A 14,644-nucleotide genomic window follows, 5' to 3' on the forward strand; every position below is an offset into this window, starting at 1 on the left:
GCTGATAAAATGTTAGATATCACAACAAAACCATTTGTAATAATCTTATCGCCCAAAAACTTAATTAAAGAAGATACATCGATTTAAATCTTTATTTGAAACTAATTTCCTAATTAATTTCAAAACCACTGTCGACGATTTATTTATTTTTTATTTTTTCCCGAACTTGAACTGTCTACAAAGTTATTCTATTCTATTCGTTTCTCATGCACACACAGACACACACACACACTTAAAGACTTAATTTTTTCTATTCGCAATCATTCCACCATAACATTTTACATTTTCAAAAAGACCATAGTTATTACTTTTTTTCAACTGAGTTGTTTTCCAATGATTATTTCACTGTGGAGATTATTTTCAGTGCGTTCTTATTCTTTTAATAGTTTTCACCAATTAAGCATTACAATTATTTATTCTTCCAAAAACATAGCGATTTTCACATTTCCAAAAAATATTTCTAGTGATTTTATTTTTACAACAGCGAATTCAATTTCCTTAGAAATTTTCGAATGTATTTTGTCATATTAAAACGAATGCATTATTCAAGTTATACATATGTACATGGTGTAGCAATCAACCTTGAATGAATAATTGCAGGTCTTAACATATAAAAAAAATTTCAACTTGTAAGAATATTTCTTTTTTTTTTTTTTTTTGTTTCAAAACAATATTTTTTCAAACTTGTAATATTTTTCTACTTAGAAAATGAAATCAAATATTTTTTTTTTCTTCAATTATATAAAATGTTTTTAAGAATTAATTTCTCAAACTTGTAATGTATTTCCACTAATTAAAAAAAATCAATTTTTTTTTTTCAATCATATAAAAATAAATTTTTAATCTTACAAAAATAATTTTTTCCGCAAAAATATTTTTTTCAAAACAAAAAATAATATTTTTATAACATATTATTTTTTTTTTCTTTTCAACCTTTTTTCACAAAACTATTTTTTTTTTCTTTTTTTTTTTTTTTTTTTTCAAATTTACAAAAATAAATTTAATCAACTGAATCTTCAAACAGAATGATTTAATTAATTTTAAAACTAGCAATCACTTTACTTTTTGTATTAATAACAACTATTGTTAATCCATTTACTCTTTGCGCTCTCAGTATTAATTAGCACACATGCATTACAAATAATAGTAATGTTTAAGATACTTATAAATCATTCACTCAAGCTTTCAAATATCCAATTATCATGTTATTGTTCAATCATGTGAGGGAACTTATAATGAAACTTTACTCATCAATCGAAATTATAAGCGAAAATATCACATTTTTAGCAATTAATATAATCATACAATTAACTTTGAATTTAAGAAAATTAAAAACTCTTATACACTTAGTAACACATAGGTCGAAATGGTTTACGATCAGGTGAGTGTCTTTTATCAATTGAGAGAACAACATAGTTGAGAAAGAGCGCTCACATTTCATATTAGAATTTATAAGTCTTTAAGGTATTTCTCCAATATTGAATTCAGTATTAATACGTATGAATTTCAACATGTGAATGTGACTGTATATTATTTTTCAACCCATTAACTTGTTTAAGGTTCACTATCATAATTTTCAACTTTTTCTTAACATATGTTGAAATATTTTACGTGTGTCAATCTATTGAAATATCACAAAAATCATATTCTCACTCAAACTTTATTACAATACCATACAGTGAAACAAACAAAATACAGCCATTCTAAAGCTTGCTTACAAGAAAACGCATGTAGAAATATATGAAAGATTAATTTCAAAGCACAAATCATCAACTATATACAACGCAAAGCAATAAAACAAGTTTAACTGCCTTAAAGGATAACAGATACATTTTGAAGGATAGAGGTAATTCATTTATAAAACTTATTAATTTACTACTTAGCTAAAGGTGCGTATTTCGCAGTCTGAACTTCCACATTGACAATATGATCCAACGTCCACCCAGATCCAAGTTGTATAAACACCTCTAAGGCGTTTTCAACCTGACCAATAGCATCATTCAAATGTTCTAAGATAGTGTCCTTAACAAGTTCTATTCGCATTACACTTCTAAAATAAGAAGTAATCAAATTATCATCATCATCATTATCATTATCACCAACATGACGACTCAGCACTGCCTTCATTACTATGCACCATTTAATGCTTCGTTTTTCATCTATTTCATCCTCCAATATTTGAATAATTTGGGGTCTTAACTCATCAAAACACATTTTTATGTCTTGAGAATTTTGAGGAGCAGGTGTTACAAACTCCGTAGCAAAAACACCGAATGCAGTTTGTCGAGTAGGTTTTAATCTCTTTGGGACATGAGTTTTCACTGTAACTTGCTTCACTGCACTATGCATAACACGAACGTGATGCAAAAGGGTAGATTTACTAGCAAGCACTTTTCCGCACTGATCACATGTATAGCTTCGTCCATGTATCAGGATATGCCTTTTCAAACTATCCTCTCGTTTAAACTTTCTGTCACATTTCGAACATGCAAAGGTGGTAGTAGAATTATGAATCTTCAAATGACGATTCAAAGCAGATTTCCACTTGAATGACTTTCCACATTCTTGACATATGAATGAGGGACCATGCTCCTTAATATGTAGATTCAAATGCTTTCTTTCATCGAATAGCATGTCGCACTTTTCACATCTATAAGACTTCTTTCTAGAATGTATCTTTTGATGACTTCTCAAAGTAGACTCACGCCCAAAGGAAGCATTACATTTCATACAACAAAATGGTTTCATTCCTGAATGAGTCTTAAGATGTTGATTCAAATTTGAATTTGAACTAAATTGCTTCCCACATGAAGCACATACCTGTAAAAGATATAAAGGAAAAATAAATCAAAAATTATCAGAAACTTTTTTTTATTTAAGTCAATTCTATCATTGAAAATAGCATTTAAAACACTAGCACATATGAAGTTTCGTGCTATATACTTTCTCAACATCATTTCATCATCTAAATTTAAACTCAAATGAAATGTAAATAAATACATAAAACGTGAAAACAAAACTCCTGTTTACATCATATTCAATTCTTTTAATAAGACAAGAATCCGAAAGTTGAAATTTTATAAAAGTTCATTTAAAAATACAGCACACAATATCGTTTACTGTTCCGCTACCAAAATTCAGCATGTACAATTTTTCCACTAAACTAACAAGCTTCTTTAGAATATTAAAGTAAGATGCTTATCAAATAAGCGCAAACCTTCAAGTAAGCACATTCTATGAAAATATTAATCAATTTTCATGAAATGAATATTTCGTACTCACACTTTTGAAATAGAAAAATTGATGAAATCTTTACCCAAAATCATTTATTATATTATTTTCATACTGCTTGAGCCCTCAAATATTTCAACAAAAGAATTATCACATAACACACTCAAAAATAAATACTTACATGTGATGATAAAACATCTTCACGACTCACACCACCATCAACAATATTCGAGTTTTCCCTATGATTTTCCATTAGAAAAGCTCTAAAGAAATTCGAAACACCAAGTTAAAATTTTCAACTGTTCGAAAAAGTTTTTCGATAGAAGTTAACTTCAGCACAGAAAACCTCCCGTCACGATCGGAATGGAATCCAAACCACCAAATGATCTTTCGAAGTAACCACATCAAATTTATACTTTCGAAGGATGCGTTAAACAAAAAGGTGAAATTATCAACCAATGAGAATGCTAAATGAAATGGATGAGAGAACCAATGAGCTTAATGCATCTGTTTGAATACAATCCTTTCACAACAGTAAAAAATAAAACAAAATTAATAAATAAATACAGATAAATTCAATCCATATGTGACCATCAAGATCTTTCTCAAAATTTGTCGAAGACTACTCTGAGTGGAGTTGAGTTGTTTTTCTCAAAATTTAAGTTTCAGGATGTGCCATGACTTTTAATTTTGAGAAAAAGAACTCAACTCCACTCAGAGTAGTCTTCGACAAATTTTGAGAAAGATCTTGATGGTCACATATGGATTGAATTTATCTGTATTTATTTATTAATTTTGTTTTATTTTTTACTGTTGTGAAAGGATTGTATTCAAACAGATGCATTAAGCTCATTGGTTCTCTCATCCATTTCATTTAGCATTCTCATTGGTTGATAATTTCACCTTTTTGTTTAACGCATCCTTCGAAAGTATAAATTTGATGTGGTTACTTCGAAAGATCATTTGGTGGTTTGGATTCCATTCCGATCGTGACGGGAGGTTTTCTGTGCTGAAGTTAACTTCTATCGAAAAACTTTTTCGAACAGTTGAAAATTTTAACTTGGTGTTTCGAATTTCTTTAGAGCTTTTCTAATGGAAAATCATAGGGAAAACTCGAATATTGTTGATGGTGGTGTGAGTCGTGAAGATGTTTTATCATCACATGTAAGTATTTATTTTTGAGTGTGTTATGTGATAATTCTTTTGTTGAAATATTTGAGGGCTCAAGCAGTATGAAAATAATATAATAAATGATTTTGGGTAAAGATTTCATCAATTTTTCTATTTCAAAAGTGTGAGTACGAAATATTCATTTCATGAAAATTGATTAATATTTTCATAGAATGTGCTTACTTGAAGGTTTGCGCTTATTTGATAAGCATCTTACTTTAATATTCTAAAGAAGCTTGTTAGTTTAGTGGAAAAATTGTACATGCTGAATTTTGGTAGCGGAACAGTAAACGATATTGTGTGCTGTATTTTTAAATGAACTTTTATAAAATTTCAACTTTCGGATTCTTGTCTTATTAAAAGAATTGAATATGATGTAAACAGGAGTTTTGTTTTCACGTTTTATGTATTTATTTACATTTCATTTGAGTTTAAATTTAGATGATGAAATGATGTTGAGAAAGTATATAGCACGAAACTTCATATGTGCTAGTGTTTTAAATGCTATTTTCAATGATAGAATTGACTTAAATAAAAAAAAGTTTCTGATAATTTTTGATTTATTTTTCCTTTATATCTTTTACAGGTATGTGCTTCATGTGGGAAGCAATTTAGTTCAAATTCAAATTTGAATCAACATCTTAAGACTCATTCAGGAATGAAACCATTTTGTTGTATGAAATGTAATGCTTCCTTTGGGCGTGAGTCTACTTTGAGAAGTCATCAAAAGATACATTCTAGAAAGAAGTCTTATAGATGTGAAAAGTGCGACATGCTATTCGATGAAAGAAAGCATTTGAATCTACATATTAAGGAGCATGGTCCCTCATTCATATGTCAAGAATGTGGAAAGTCATTCAAGTGGAAATCTGCTTTGAATCGTCATTTGAAGATTCATAATTCTACTACCACCTTTGCATGTTCGAAATGTGACAGAAAGTTTAAACGAGAGGATAGTTTGAAAAGGCATATCCTGATACATGGACGAAGCTATACATGTGATCAGTGCGGAAAAGTGCTTGCTAGTAAATCTACCCTTTTGCATCACGTTCGTGTTATGCATAGTGCAGTGAAGCAAGTTACAGTGAAAACTCATGTCCCAAAGAGATTAAAACCTACTCGACAAACTGCATTCGGTGTTTTTGCTACGGAGTTTGTAACACCTGCTCCTCAAAATTCTCAAGACATAAAAATGTGTTTTGATGAGTTAAGACCCCAAATTATTCAAATATTGGAGGATGAAATAGATGAAAAACGAAGCATTAAATGGTGCATAGTAATGAAGGCAGTGCTGAGTCGTCATGTTGGTGATAATGATAATGATGATGATGATAATTTGATTACTTCTTATTTTAGAAGTGTAATGCGAATAGAACTTGTTAAGGACACTATCTTAGAACATTTGAATGATGCTATTGGTCAGGTTGAAAACGCCTTAGAGGTGTTTATACAACTTGGATCTGGGTGGACGTTGGATCATATTGTCAATGTGGAAGTTCAGACTGCGAAATACGCACCTTTAGCTAAGTAGTAAATTAATAAGTTTTATAAATGAATTACCTCTATCCTTCAAAATGTATCTGTTATCCTTTAAGGCAGTTAAACTTGTTTTATTGCTTTGCGTTGTATATAGTTGATGATTTGTGCTTTGAAATTAATCTTTCATATATTTCTACATGCGTTTTCTTGTAAGCAAGCTTTAGAATGGCTGTATTTTGTTTGTTTCACTGTATGGTATTGTAATAAAGTTTGAGTGAGAATATGATTTTTGTGATATTTCAATAGATTGACACACGTAAAATATTTCAACATATGTTAAGAAAAAGTTGAAAATTATGATAGTGAACCTTAAACAAGTTAATGGGTTGAAAAATAATATACAGTCACATTCACATGTTGAAATTCATACGTATTAATACTGAATTCAATATTGGAGAAATACCTTAAAGACTTATAAATTCTAATATGAAATGTGAGCGCTCTTTCTCAACTATGTTGTTCTCTCAATTGATAAAAGACACTCACCTGATCGTAAACCATTTCGACCTATGTGTTACTAAGTGTATAAGAGTTTTTAATTTTCTTAAATTCAAAGTTAATTGTATGATTATATTAATTGCTAAAAATGTGATATTTTCGCTTATAATTTCGATTGATGAGTAAAGTTTCATTATAAGTTCCCTCACATGATTGAACAATAACATGATAATTGGATATTTGAAAGCTTGAGTGAATGATTTATAAGTATCTTAAACATTACTATTATTTGTAATGCATGTGTGCTAATTAATACTGAGAGCGCAAAGAGTAAATGGATTAACAATAGTTGTTATTAATACAAAAAGTAAAGTGATTGCTAGTTTTAAAATTAATTAAATCATTCTGTTTTAAGATTCAGTTGATTAAATTTATTTTTGTAAATTTGAAAAAAAAAAAAAAAAAAAGAAAAAAAAAATAGTTTTGTGAAAAAAGGTTGAAAAGAAAAAAAAAATAATATGTTATAAAAATATTATTTTTTGTTTTGAAAAAAATATTTTTGCGGAAAAAATTATTTTTGTAAGATTAAAAATTTATTTTTATATGATTGAAAAAAAAAATTGATTTTTTTTAATTAGTGGAAATACATTACAAGTTTGAGAAATTAATTCTTAAAAACATTTTATATAATTGAAGAAAAAAAAAATATTTGATTTCATTTTCTAAGTAGAAAAATATTACAAGTTTGAAAAAATATTGTTTTGAAACAAAAAAAAAAAAAAAAAGAAATATTCTTACAAGTTGAAATTTTTTTTATATGTTAAGACCTGCAATTATTCATTCAAGGTTGATTGCTACACCATGTACATATGTATAACTTGAATAATGCATTCGTTTTAATATGACAAAATACATTCGAAAATTTCTAAGGAAATTGAATTCGCTGTTGTAAAAATAAAATCACTAGAAATATTTTTTGGAAATGTGAAAATCGCTATGTTTTTGGAAGAATAAATAATTGTAATGCTTAATTGGTGAAAACTATTAAAAGAATAAGAACGCACTGAAAATAATCTCCACAGTGAAATAATCATTGGAAAACAACTCAGTTGAAAAAAGTAATAACTATGGTCTTTTTGAAAATGTAAAATGTTATGGTGGAATGATTGCGAATAGAAAAAATTAAGTCTTTAAGTGTGTGTGTGTGTCTCTGTGTGCATGAGAAACGAATAGAATAGAATAACTTTGTAGACAGTTCAAGTTCGGGAAAAAATAAAAAATAAATAAATCGTCGACAGTGGTTTTGAAATTAATTAGGAAATTAGTTTCAAATAAAGATTTAAATCGATGTATCTTCTTTAATTAAGTTTTTGGGCGATAAGATTATTACAAATGGTTTTGTTGTGATATCTAACATTTTATCAGCGATAAAAGAGGTCACATGTGTTTACAGCCGTTAGTATTGAGTTGAAATCTTACCACGTGAATTCCATGACTCACTATGATAAGATAAAATCTGAGATAAGCCTATGTTTCATCTTTCATTATCCATTGTGCTTTCGATGTGGATGGACGCTTAGCGAAGAGAGTGTTGGTTGCAGTCAGAACATTCTAGGAAGGCATGGAAATGAAGTTTGGATAATATTACATTTTATGCCGTTGTTAAATTTAAAATCGACGCATATTTTGTAATATTATTCATTATCTTCAATAATGCATCAATGCATAAGTATTGGAGGAGTCTTTTCCTACAAAGGTTGGATTTTTGACTTTAAAATATTTTTTTCTTCGTATGATAAATTTACTATTGTTTCCGGGTTTTTTTTTTTTTTTCACGAAGATTGTGTGTGTCTGTTCCTATCTGTTTATGTTGATCATGAACTAGCATTAAATTAATACGAAGTTTAATGAAAATTCTTTAAAAGGAGCAAATATAGTACTTGTGATAGGTCTTAAATTGTGTTAAGCCAACTTTTTATTTTATTTTGTTGGGGATTTTCTATGAGTGTGTATATTCCTGAAATGATTTGAAATTTTGTAAAAATATCTTTTGTAAGTCTTGGTTGTGATGTGGGAGTGTTTTGTTGGAAGCTTCTTCAGTTATACAAAATTGAAGCCGACTTGAATGAAATTTGCGACTTTGAATTTATTTGCATGCGAATGAAAAATTAATAAATAAAACTGAAATTTATAAATTGTATTGAAAACTCTGTTAATGAAATTAGTTGGCTGTAAAGTAATAATTTAGAAAAAACTTGTTAACTTTCGTCTTGGAAAATAACTATATTGAAAGAGTTGTATTTTGAATATAATAGCGGGAACATTTTTCATCACTTTGGTAAATGAATGATAAATAGTAAAACGCGTGAGAATATGTTAAAGTAAAATAAAATATTATTGGGAAAATGAAATAGTCAAAGTGATTCAAATTCATGAAAATTTTGTTTTATTCTAACAAGAGTGCTTGTATGAAAAAAAATAATAAAGTAAAATACTATGCGATGAAATGACTAAGTTAAATACTAATCAAAAAATAATTATTGGAGTTGATTAAATAAAATGTGATAAATTAAATGAATCTCTTGAAAAGCATATGTAGTGATGAAATGTAACTTGAGTGCGAAATTTGCTTACTGGAAAAAAATTAAATAAGTTGATTTTTAAAATCCATGAAAATTTCTTAATGATAAGTGTTTATTAATGCTAAGAGTAAATTGATTCCAAGTTTTGAAATGAATTTCAGTAGAAGTTATTTTTCGGTAAGTCTATTTTTAAAATTTGCTGACATGAAGTTTTGATACTCGACTTATAATTTTAACATTTCTTGGGTACTTCATTGATGTTTAACATTTTTGTGTTATGTGTTTTATTTTACCGTAGGTAAAAATAATTAAATAAAAGTGAAATTTATAAATTGTAATGAAAATTCTGTTAATGAAATTGGTTGGTTGTAAAGTAATATTTTGGAAAAGCTGTAATGAATGATAAATAGTAAAACGCAGTAAGTAAAATAGTAAAGTATGGTAAAGTAAAATAAAATATTCAGAGGGGATTTAATTCATGAAAGTTGAAAATTTTGTTTTATTCCATCAAGAGTGTTTGCATGAAAAAAAAATAAAGAAAGGAAAATATGATTAACTTAAATATCGATGATAAAAAATAATTATTAGAGTTAATTAAATGAAATGCGATAAATTAAGTGAAACTCATGAAAAGCATATGTAGTGATAAAATATAACTTGAGTGGGAAATTTGGTTACAGTAAAAAATTATTTAAGAAGATAATTTTTTAAAATTCATGAAAATATTTGATAGTGATAAGTGTTAATTAATACGAAAAGTAAATTGATTGTAGATTTTCGAAAATTAAATGGATAAATGTATAAAAATAATAACGTATGTGATAATTTAAAATATTAACAATGAAAAAAGAATCAAAGACGATTAAATGAATCTAAATCGTAAATGAGTTGCTATTTTAGTAAACTCAAACTAGAGTGAAAAGCATTTTAGTAGGAACATGTTAAAATCTCTTGTGCTAAGAAAAATAAATAACTTTTAAGCATAATTTTGTAACTGGAATAAATGTATGATAAAATGATTAAGTTAAGTATTAATGAAAAAGTAATTATTAGAGTTAATTAAATGGAATGTGATAAATTCAATGAAACTCTTGAAACATATATGCAGTGTTGGAATGTAACTTGAGTGCGCAATTTGCTTACTGGAAAAAATTAATTAAGTTGATTTTTTTAAAATCTGAGAAAATTTGTTAATGATAAGTGTTAATTACTACTACGAGTAAATTGATTGCAAGTTTGACATGATTGCAAAAATTGAAGACATGATAACGTTTTGAAAAATTTGAAGGTTCGATTCCTGTCACTACTTGTGAAAAATTTCTAAGTTTAAAAATATCGGGAAAAAAAAAAAAAAACGATAAAGTAAAAACAAGCGAGAAAATGATCAAACTCTAAAATATACTAAAAAAAAAAAATCGAAATCACGAAAAAATAATCTAAGTCTGAAATGCTTGAAATTAGTTAAAGACTAAAAAGTTAAGAAAATAGTTAAAGACTGAAAATAATTGAAAAACGCTAAAATAGTGAAAAAAAAAAAAAATCAAAGTGCTAAATGACAGGAAAAAACGTTAAAGTTCAAAATGTGTGAAAGAATATTTAAGTTAATTATTTCTTTGAAAATTTAACAAGTAAGAAAAAATATTTTGTTGTATGAAAGTCAAAAAAAAATTAGTTAAGAAAATTATTTCTTCGAAATTTTTACAAGTTAGAAAAAATATTTGTAAATTTGACAAAGAAAAATGAAATTAGTTAAGAAAATTTAACAAGTTAGAAAAAATAAAAATGATAAAGTTTGAAATGCATGAAAAAGAAAATCAAAGTTTAAAATATATTTCAAGTCCACAAAGCATTGAACCAAATCTAAAATCTCGAATGGGTTGTATTTAAATAAATCTTTACTTAAGTGAAAACTTTGTTATTATGAAAAATAATAATAATGATGATAGTTTCAATTATGAGCTGAAATTCAGTTAATGATATGCCATGATTAGTACTAAAGAGTAAATTAACTGATGGTTTTAAAATTAATTTAATTGTAATATTCGTTGTCATGGTACAGATTCACATTAAGACTGAAAGAGTAATGAAAAATATAGCATAGTGGTTAGCATACGTTTTTGCTAACTCAAAGTTTGGGTGTTCGATTCCCAACTTCAACACTCTGTAAAAATAAAAATAATTAAATTCGTAGAAATATTCAAAGTCCGGAAATAAAAAATAAACCTCTCAATAGATGGCGCCACCGACGTTAAACATAGCATAAGTTAAAACATAGCAACAAGTGTTGCCAACCGAAAACTAAAAACTGTGGTTGTCATGACAACAAGTGTTGCCATTCCAAAACCGAAACTCAAACAAGTGTTGCCATCCAAAAAGTAAAAACTTTGTGGATACCATGACAACAAGTTCAAAATATTCTAAGTCCGAAAACGCGGGAAAAATATCTAAAACGCGGGAAAAACCCTCGTCACCTTCTACGGGTTCTCGCGGCGGCCCCGGTCGTGGGGAGGGTCAACCCCAAGGTCGGGAGGGGGTGGGGAGGAAGTGGGGGAGGCGGTGGGAGGGGGAGGCGGATTGCAGATGCATACTACCGCCACCGCCTCCTGTTGCAGAACTCTCATTAGTACCCTACTAGGAATTAGTAGGGGGGCATACTACATTCCGTGAGAAATTTCGTGAGGAAATTGTGAGACCAATTCTATTATGTTCCTTATGGCCTGGGTAACTATGCCTCACCGGGTGTTTTGCTTGAATTCGTGTCAGACGGCCTGTATGACGTCATCAATCCAAGATGGCGGTTGTAATGAGTTTTTGCAATTATGACTCAATTTTTGGTTATTTTGTGATAATTTTCTGGTGAATTTGCCTGATTAATATTCTATTACTTTTCTTATTATAAGTGGAAAGTAAAATACTTAATTTATTTGTTAATTAACTCATTAAAAAAAAAAATTCGGAAGTCTTCATTTTTGACTTTGGCATTCAGAATAAGCTAGTTTAAAAGTGTTTCGGGTGAGTTTTTACAGTTAAAAAATACTGTTAATTTTCAGGCTAAAATCATTAAACATTAGTACAGTCGAACCTCGTTAATTCAGACACGCTTATAACGAATTACTGCTAAAGCGAACTATATTTGCGATCCCCGTTCTACTGTACTTACACTTAAACTATTTTTTTCAAATAAAACGAGCTACTTTTGAGACAAATACACTTTTAAAGTCCATTTGAGTTCGTTTTAACAAGGTTCGACTGTATAATCGTTTAACAGAATTCCTTATAACCTGTATAGTTATGCTCTAGGAGCTTTTCTTGCACCTTTTAGAACGCTCGTTTCATTTCATCAACGTAGCTTACGTTCATGCAGAAACTGGTACATATAACTAAGTATATTTTAGGGGAAAATTTACCAACAGGGATTGATATTGGATATTAGATTATACAAACCAGTTTTAAAACTTGCCCTGTCAAACAAAAACTTGTACAGGTCTGGACGACAATTTGACTGAGTTATACAGTGAACCTGTAGTGTCAAAAATTCTTGCAGGAAAGTGTGTTAGATGGGCTACAGAAGCACATTCTACATTAAGGGTTGCACTATTTAAATGTTACCTCGATGCTTTTTATATACACAATGAAGAAATGAAATTTCAATACGATGATCGAGTGCAAAAATTGCTTTCAAAAAAAAAAAACTAGTATGTTGTGGCCATCACGAAACTTTCTTCTATATTTTTCCTTTTTCTGATCCCTCCCCATGCTTGACGAGGAAGCAATATTCCCAACAAAAACAAAATTACACATGCAAAAACTTGACAACCATCCCAATGTCTGAATTATTGCAAGAGCAAAGCAAAGAGCGAAAATTGAAAGTTATTTTAAAAGCCTTGCTTGAATTAATTACAAATATTTTATTTGTTAACAAACATAAGATGGCAACAGTTAAACATTTTAAATCATTGAGATAATATTTCCGATCATTTCCATACAATTAAAATCACGAGAAATACGCAGACGACAATCTATTACGATTTATCTTTCTTATTGTTGCATTAATAAAACTATTTTTATTCGCAAAAAAAAAAAAAAAAAAAAAAAAATCAACACCTCTTGGAGCGATTAGAGTCAAAATTGAACCAAAGCCTATTTACGTATGGATTCATATATATATTCCAAATTTCAACCAGAACGTAGCATTACTTCTTGTGATAGGGCACTCACAATGGAAAAAAAGAACGGGCGATTGCGCTACCCCCTTTTTAGCTGTTGACACCAAAATAAAATCAGCTCTTATACCCATTAAGGGCTACTTGTCAAAAAAATTTTTGTTTGATTCCGTTCGTTATTTCTTGAGATACAGCAGTCACAATTGACGACAAAAAAACGTTCTATAACTCAACCCCCGTTTGAGCTATTGACACCAAAATTGAATCAGCACCTGCTCCTATTACTGGCAACATATGGACCAAATTTTGTTTGATTCCGTCAGTTACTTCCTGAGGAATAGCAAGCACGCGTAACTCAAAAAACGTCCCATTGCTCCACCCCCCTTGGAGGAATTCGCGCCAAAAACCAATGGTCACAAGTTCACATAGGGGCACATGTGTGTACCAAATTTCATTCAATTTCATGCGGTAGTTTTTGCTGTAGAGCGGCCACAAAAAACTGGTCACACACAGACGTGACACACACACACACATACACACACACACACACACACAGACAGACAGACATTTTTCAAAAATGGTCGAAATGAACTCAGCACACCTCAAAACGTTCGAATCCGTCAAAATTCGAAATTCGAAAATTTGCACGAATCCAATACTTTTTTCTATATATTAGATATAGAAGAAAGTAAAAAAGTATGGTGAAACAAAAGAATTTTCCTCAAATATAGTGCAGATATTACTAGATTTTAAAATGCATGAGAAAAATGAAAGATTTGAGGACACAGAATCAATTGGATGCAACATTTAAACTTGCTTTGTTATACATGCATATGATGGATACCATGTTACTTTTATACGGTCTGTTAGATCTGGAAATCGGGAATTACACATTTCTTCATTCGAAGGTTTCGTTCCCTATTTCTTTGCTTTGAATTTAACAAATTATGCAAGTATGATATCATGGTACTTGACTAATATGAAGCGTCTTAAAGTAAAGCAACAAAATCTTCGGAATAAATTCATGGAAGGCAATTGGGCTGTTAAAAAGTCTTTTGTACCGTTTTGTGCTTTAGAGTCAGACGAAGCTTTGGAGCAAGAGAAAAGGAGTGTGAAACTAATTGGTAGAATAGTAAATACATTACTCAATAGAAAAATAGTTTAGCGTTAACGAGTAAATATTATCATTTTACAGGTTCAAGAGGAAAGCGACTACATGAAAATGTGCAATGTATATATAGTGCCATCAGAGTATCAACAGAATTAAAACTGAAAACACGAATTTCTGGGCCCAGTGAAAAAAGAAAAGCTAAATCTATGTAAAAATAGCACAAAGAAAGTTGCAACAAATATAGCTGGCACTGTTCTGCAGTTAAAAGCCGATCGTTATTTAAACTTCTGCTAGTTGCATCGAGGAGTCGAGCAGATATTGATTTAAAAACAGCGTATGAATTTTAGGCTGTTCCACAGTCTACGTTTAATCTGGATGGGTAGATAAAATTGTCATAAAAAAAAATCAAA

The sequence above is a fragment of the Uloborus diversus genome, chromosome 5 (genome assembly GCF_026930045.1).
Source record: "Uloborus diversus isolate 005 chromosome 5, Udiv.v.3.1, whole genome shotgun sequence".
NCBI classification, from domain to species: Eukaryota; Metazoa; Arthropoda; class Arachnida; order Araneae; family Uloboridae; genus Uloborus; species Uloborus diversus.